Source organism: Rhagoletis pomonella, unplaced genomic scaffold (assembly GCF_013731165.1).
Source record: "Rhagoletis pomonella isolate Grant_MI unplaced genomic scaffold, Rhpom_1.0 Rhpom_scaffold_00001, whole genome shotgun sequence".
NCBI lineage: Eukaryota > Metazoa > Arthropoda > Insecta > Diptera > Tephritidae > Rhagoletis > Rhagoletis pomonella.
The window spans coordinates 26,057,709-26,065,452 of NW_023458555.1; positions in this window are offsets into that span (position 1 = coordinate 26,057,709).

The following is a 7,744-nucleotide window of genomic DNA, read 5'->3' on the forward strand; positions in this document are numbered from 1 at the left end:
GAAAAGTTAGATAATTTTTTGGATCATTCTACTCAAAACTTCCTCAAATCGAAAAACTTATAATTTGACCGACGTGCTGGTAAAAGAAGTTCAAATATTTTGTAATGGAGGAGATAGGGGTCATTATCTTCAAATGGATTATATCTACCTTTTGACAGTTCAGCCTAAAAGTGTTGATACCGAAATATGTTTTTCATCAGTAGGTTTTGTATGTAAAAACTGCAGGTCAAGCTTAGAGGACTCCGTTTTGAATGCTTTGCTGCTCTTGCGAAAACATTTTAAGTGCAATAATAACAACACCGGCAAAAAAGCGGTACGTGTTTTTAACCAGACCCAACTACCAACATGTATTTCGACCCGCTGTATCCGATTCTGAGATCCGTTTGACTCGTACACCCTCAAAATTTCTAGTCAATTGCGCAAAAAAAATGGCAAAAAATTCTCCATTCGCCATTTCTCTATAGAGTAGAATAAACATGTTTAGAGAAATTGTTTTTGTATATTTTTGTTTTATGTTTTTTTTTATTAATCGTCGCTTTCAAAAGTACCTGGTATTTACATTATTATTTGTGATGTATACGTTCCTGAATCACATGGTTTTTTAAATACAATAAAAAAAATTTTACTTTAAAGTTTGTCAGATTTAATAAATATCGCTAGCGTAGAGTGCAAAGTTGCTAAGTCCCAAATTAAAAATTGAACAGGAGAGGAAAAAACTTCGTATAGCCATTTTCTTCAAGTATTTCGCAAAACTTGGAATACAACATTTTGCCTGTTTAAAGCAAAGCAAAACTCCATACGAATCGGAGGGATTCGATATTTATTAAAAGATTTCGAACTTTTTTGGCCTTATCGAATTTTCGGAGCTTTTTTTGGCCTTAGCAAATTTTCCTTTCATTGTATATAAACCAGAAAACATAAAACAAGGACCTTTACCCTTTTCGAAACGACGCAATTTTAATTTATCTAGCCTCCTATAATTATGATTTTTCATTAAAAGTGAAGTTAGCTACTTTTCACTGTAAGCTAGCGATATATGAGTTTTACAATCAGTTTATCGTAAATTTTAAATAGTTTTATTTAATGGTATGTTTAAATGCTTTCAGATATTGAATTTTTACTCATATTCATACAATTGATGACTCAGTTTGAATCCCGGGATCCCGGGATTACCTAAAAAATATCCCGAAATCCCGGGATCCCAATTTTCCTGATATTTTGGCATCCCTAGTATGTACATAGAGCTTTCGCATGGTGTCCAGTATTGCCGCGACATCATGAAAAAATTGATCTTAAAAAAAAGAACTAATGGGTCAAATATATCATGCATTTCTTTTTTAAGTATCAAAGGATCTAGTTAGAAAAAACTAAAAAAATGCTATTTGGTTTCATATCTTTGCTTGTTATTATTGTCAATAACCAAGAAATCATGTATTGCACATTCATACACATACATATATATGTACATGAAGTAAAATATCTTAGATATAGTGAGAGCAACTTGAATACAAATATACTTATGTATTTAAAACTATTAACTGTCGATCATTTACGTTGATTATATATATCATACACTCGTTGGAAATTATGTCGAAAAGATGAAACAACCTTCAGTGTCGGCTTTGTTTTGACTATGAATACGCCCCACTATATTCTCAACAGTTTGTAGTGAAAGTCTATTTCTCTTTTATATTGGATCAATTTTAAAATTGCAGCCGCAGAGCTATGTATGAGGCAAGCAAAGTAGGTAAATTAAAAATGAATGCAGTCAGCTCATTATACATAGTTGGTTTAAAGCATTTTTCGTTTAAAATGTTCTGCATGTAATCTCTTTTAATTGACGACTTGATTTGTATCGGTTAAAGTGCAATCCATACTTATTATTATACCAAAAAAATAGTGATACAAAATTTGTTAGTTGAAAAACTTTGTATGTAAAAAAAAAATACTCAATTTTTTCATAATAACTCCAAATGATAGTTTCGTTGTTTCCTTTAGTTTCATAACTTTTGCTTTTGGTGGAAGCGATAGAGCAAAACTATAGTTTTTATGAAACGCAATAAAAAAAAAAATTATTGGTAGATATTTTTTAAATTTGGTAGATTTTTTCAAGTGGATGTAAGTATTTTTTTTCGTCAGTGGCAACCCTGCATATGCATCTACATGTATATGGCGTATGTACATTAGAGTTTGCCGTATAGTTCACCCCAGATTGGAAAATATTTTTGCGAGACAATTTCGAAAAAAATGCCGAACGTAGGATTCGCTTACTTTTGAACTTTTGAAGAATGCGCTATTTCAGAATTTTATTGAAAAACATCTTATCTCCCTATAGAGCCTTGTTGAAAAATTTTCTCAGAAAGGGTGTTTTCAAACTGGCTGCTGAGATAGGTCGATCTTCCACTCAGCCATCGATATGAAGAAAAATGTAAGTGCAAAGTGGTACGGTCTAACATACATACATATGTACATATGTACAAGTATATGTGTATATACAAGTTTAAAGTATTTACATATGTACCGAATTGTGTAAAGAGAAACTACAGTGAGCCATTTGAGATTAAAACAAAAGCCAAAGAATCTACTTTGTTATCTTGGCTAGTAAGTCAGTCAACCGATAAAGGCAACAGAATAAAAAACAAAAAATTAACAAAATGCGCCATAGGTTATACCATATAAGTACATATGCATCAATATACAAATCTACTCAAATAAGAGTTGCAACAACAATTTCACTATGTGGCCCACGCACACACTCGCCTGAGAGCGATCACCGCACTGTGAGCACCTGCTCACCTGGCTTGTTTGTCCATTGCGGTGGAACTGCGCTGCCACCTGTATGAGTCTTACAAGATATTGTGGCATTAGTCCACTGATATTGCAGCTCGTGTACGGTTATACGTGGGCACACTTCGCATTGAAGTAGAAAGTTCAAATTATTTAAATAAAAAATGGTCCCATAAGAAATGAAGTTAGCCATTCGCGAGCTGAGAAATTTTAACGAGCGCGAAAATATACGATTTTAACGAAAAAAATAAAAAATAAAAATACCAATACAAAAAGAAAGTTTCGTTTCGGGTCAAAGTTTGATAATAAATTTATGTGAAAATGGTTGAAAGCAAAAAGTTTAATAATTGCATTATTATGTTTGATCAAAATGAATTTGGCACATATTTTACTGGTCAAATTGTGAGTGGAAAAGTGGTGGTCACGCTGGAGAAGTCTAAGAAATTAAAAGGTAAAAAGCTTTATAAATGAAAACAGTTTGAATAAAATTAAAAGTAGATTCTTGTTGTTACATTAAAACAGAAGATGAAGAAAAAAAAATCATACGCCAACCTTTTTTTGTGTGTTATAAGTAACACATTTTCAGTATAGTCCGTTTCCACGAGTCCCAAACTTCGTAATTTGGTCACCATTACAGCTTAACATTGTGATAGGTTTCTCAATATGGCCGTAGAAAAAAATGTCAGCTGCAATTGTGTATGAATCTCAATTTGGGTGAAATTCAGGAAAAATTCTAAATTTTTTCGTTCCAAATTTGAAGTTTTACAACTTTTGACCGATTTATACGTCTAAAAAATTATTTATTACTAGATAAAGAAGCAATATAAAATATAACGTAAAATTAAAAAAAAAAAACATAAATGAGTTTTTCAAATAGTTAGTAATTAGGACAGAAAGCGGTTCTCTCCTTTATCCCTAATTATCTCTATCTCTTATATCTAAATGTCGATGTTTTGGTATGAATGGATAAGGCTTGGTGTTAGGAGGTTCCGGTGAGCTAATCAGTTACAAGGTTTTGCAGAACCACGATACATGGTTCTTTAAACGACGATTAACATATATACGTATGCCAATTTTTTAGGCTATTTACTTAACTTACCTTTGTCCAGAAAATGCGTATATTACAACTTTCGCGACATGGAAACGCTTCAACTTCAATTTCCTCTGTAATTTAACTATGCCATCATTAAATGGTAAAAATTGGCAAGACTATTTTATTTTGCTTATTTTGCTTATTTTTCAGCCTTTAACAACCATTGTAAAAAATGTCTTCGAAATTGGTTTTCAAATTGAAATTTTTCGTGTGAATATTTACAATCTCAAATTGAAATTGAGCATCGAAATTGCCCAATTTGCAAATGTACTTTTACAGACATGTTGAATTTGATATCGAAATTCATGACTTCTGCAATTAAAATCTGCTTTTAGAAGTTTATTAACATAAAAAACAAAATATTGGATGCATATGTTAATTAATATAAATAATAACATTAGACCTACCACCTTATAAGCAAATAAAAAAAGTTCACTGTACACTCACTCCTGAGTCTAAAGTATTTTTGCAAGGCAATTCGAAGAAAAGTTTATTTTGACCGTACGTGGAAAAGTATCCTGAGCAAAAATGCTGTGCAGAGTATAGCCGGAGTAGGACTGAAGAGTGTTACGTTTTTGAAGCATGGCCATTTTACATACGTATATATGTAAGTATATCGGTGAAACCTCCATTCGGCAATAACATTTTTTAATAGCTCTGCTGAAGTAATCAAAATACATCCTTGGGAATAGTTTAAAATGATTATAAAGGACATTAATTAACTGACATTAGGTTGGTATCTACTGGGATTTAGTGGGTAAGTACTAGAACGGGGTGTTTAAGGCCAATATCACTTTTGAGTAGAAAAATTGCCTGCTCGAGACAACACAACTACAATAAAAAATTGTATCAACGAGTCTATAATGGGCATACTAAAGTCAACTGTTAGGCTATGAATGTAATCAATGAAATCTATATTATCTAAGATCTATTGTGCCCCTTACATTGATTTAGAGGGTGTCTGTTAATGCAGTAGTCAGAGAAAAATTTAGTATTGTGCAGGGACGGTAATGAGTATGTATTATGAGTAAAATGATTCAAATCAGCATTTAATCATTATTTTATGATTTTTATTTTATCCCTCAAAAATAATAACACAGGTTTACAAAAAAAAAAGTGTGTGCATATTAAACCAAACCTATATATCCCTATGTCATTCGATATGCTGAATGCGAATTCGGTCAAGTAGGGAAAAATTCATTGAATAAACCTGAAAATTCAATAAAATTCATCGGACCTTGAGGAATCAAGGGACCTCCATAATCGGTTTCAGTGACAACAAAAATATATATTTTTTTTTAATTTTTATTGAATACATTTTATGTCCTATTTGACCTTCAAATGACCTCGAAGCTGACATTATGGAGGTTAACGGACCTCGGATTCGGGTTCAGCGAATGTAAAACCTTATGTATATAAATTTTCAGGGTTATTCAATGAATTTTTCCCTACTTGACCTTCAACTGACCACGAACCTGACGTGGTGGAGACTAACGGACTTCGGATTCGCATTCAGCGTGTCGAATAACATAGGGATATATACATAGGTTTGGTTTAATATGCATAAGCTTTTTTTTTTTGTAAACCTGTGTAATTATTATTGATTTAAATTGTTTTCGCTCAGTGGAAACGATTATAACTTGTTTTTTATTTCTTTTGATCACAAATAATGATTGTTTTATGAATTTTATATGTTCGCTCAGAGATAAAAATTATTATTGAGTTTTATTTTTCCATTTAAATATGATTATTTATAAAATTGAAAAAGCCATGCAGACGGAACCTACTGAAATTTTGACCTCAAAAATTTGAGACTTATTCCTTTTATTAGGGTGTCACTACCTCTAAAAAGGATAGATACGACAGAAATAACGCTGGTATAGCTTTTGAGTTTTTTCAATGATCATTATTCTTAAGTAAAAAAAAGTCAAACTCAATAATAATTGCTATCTTTGAGCGAAAAAATAAAAATCATAATAATCATTTTTATCGAAAAAATTAAAATCAAGTAATAATAATTACCTTTGAGCGAACAATTAAAACTCAAATATAAATAATTATTTTTAATAACAGAATAGCGAGAAACTACGAAAGAGGGCGCCCATGAATCACGCAAGTGATTACTTTAGTAACTCCCGGTAGTGCAGAGAGAGCCGATGGTGACTACTGCCTAGTATATTGCTTTATAAAAGTAATCGCTGAAATACACTGCAAGTAGTCGGTCGGTAATTGACGGAGTTTACGCTCCCCCGTACTGCGGGGTGGTTCGACTCTGCACCTACCATGTGCACTACCATGGGTTATTAGAGTAGCTACTTATCTAGGAGTCGGTGCAGTAGCGGTTCAAAAGTAGCGATTGACTCCAGCAGTACTGTAGGGTTATTTTACTTTAGTTCATTGTCTCTATATTTTTCATTTCACTGGCTTCTGAACAACTGGCATACTGTAGACAGTCGTCGTCCCAGTCCAGCGCTGGCCTGCTCACTGGACTGGCATGCTACTGGCATAATGTAAACGGCGCATTAAGCTCGGCAAAATATTTAAGAAAAATTTCATCCGAAAATGCTTATTTTCAATTGTAATGAGTTGTATTTTTGCATGAGTGCAGGACCATGTTAAAAAAAATTACATAGATATGTGCAGTATTGCTATTCCTGCTCAAGTCGTCCCTTTCGGTTGCAAATCTCCGATAAACTAATATAAATTTTCTGTGTCTTATTTGCTCAGTGTACATCAGCATATGTACATATGTACGGATGTAGAAGGTGAATCTGACTCATGACACGTCACTTCATATTATGATTTTCCCAGACTTCTAAATAAGCCTTCCTTTAATGCTAAAATTATTTTTTTACAAGATTTTACTTACACCCACAGTTAAAGTTGATTACTTTTTTGACTCATCAAACTGTCATTTCCTACAATAAATAAATATATTTGTATTGCTGCCTTTATATACTTGTTAATTTTGAACGATTTGATTGTTTGGTGGTAAAAAGCAACATAAACTATGAATAAGATGGGAATGACACACATATTAAACTGTACATTTGCGTCATAGCAGGTGGTCATAGAAGGCGTCAAATTTCGTTTTAAAATACGGATAAATATAACATCTTTTTATACCTTTCATGAGCATGAAATGGTATTACAAATTTGGTCCGATGTTTGTAGGTATGTACCAGAATAAGAAGAGATGGGCCGATTAAAATGTATACTTATATGATCAGAACGTCGAGCTGAGTCGATTTAGACATGCCCGTCTGTCCGTCTCTTTGTATGCAATCTAGTCTCCCAGTTTTCGAGTTATCTGAATGAAATTTGTTAAGTGGGTGTATATTTATAATGTATTAATCATTTGTCGCAGCCGGAAGAAGCGGACCACTATAATATATGGCTTCCATACAACTGATTGTTCAGATATGAGATTTTTTTTATAACTCCTCCATTTATGCAGCTAGGATTTTCAACCATTGCCAACAGAATACTTGCAGTGAAAGTGGCAAAAATCGGGTCTTTATAAACTATTGCCTCCATACAATTAATTGTTCATATACAGGGTGTCCCAGAAGTAACGTGCCAAACTTTAGGGCAAGGTAGGTGGGGGGGGTGAGCTCACTGATAAACAAAAAATTTTCAGGTAAAAGTGTCACCGTTTTTGAAATATTTACATTTTTTCGAATTTAAAAAAAATCGTGCCTTTTCATGTGTTTTCTTTAACTGCAACTACAAACCGGGCAATACTTAGTAAATTTTTTATGTAAAATACTTCCAGATAGTTGCCTCTCCATACTCAAATGCAATGTAGTTAAAATAAATTAAGGAACCATCATAAAATTAGGACTATTTCTGGATTTTTAACTT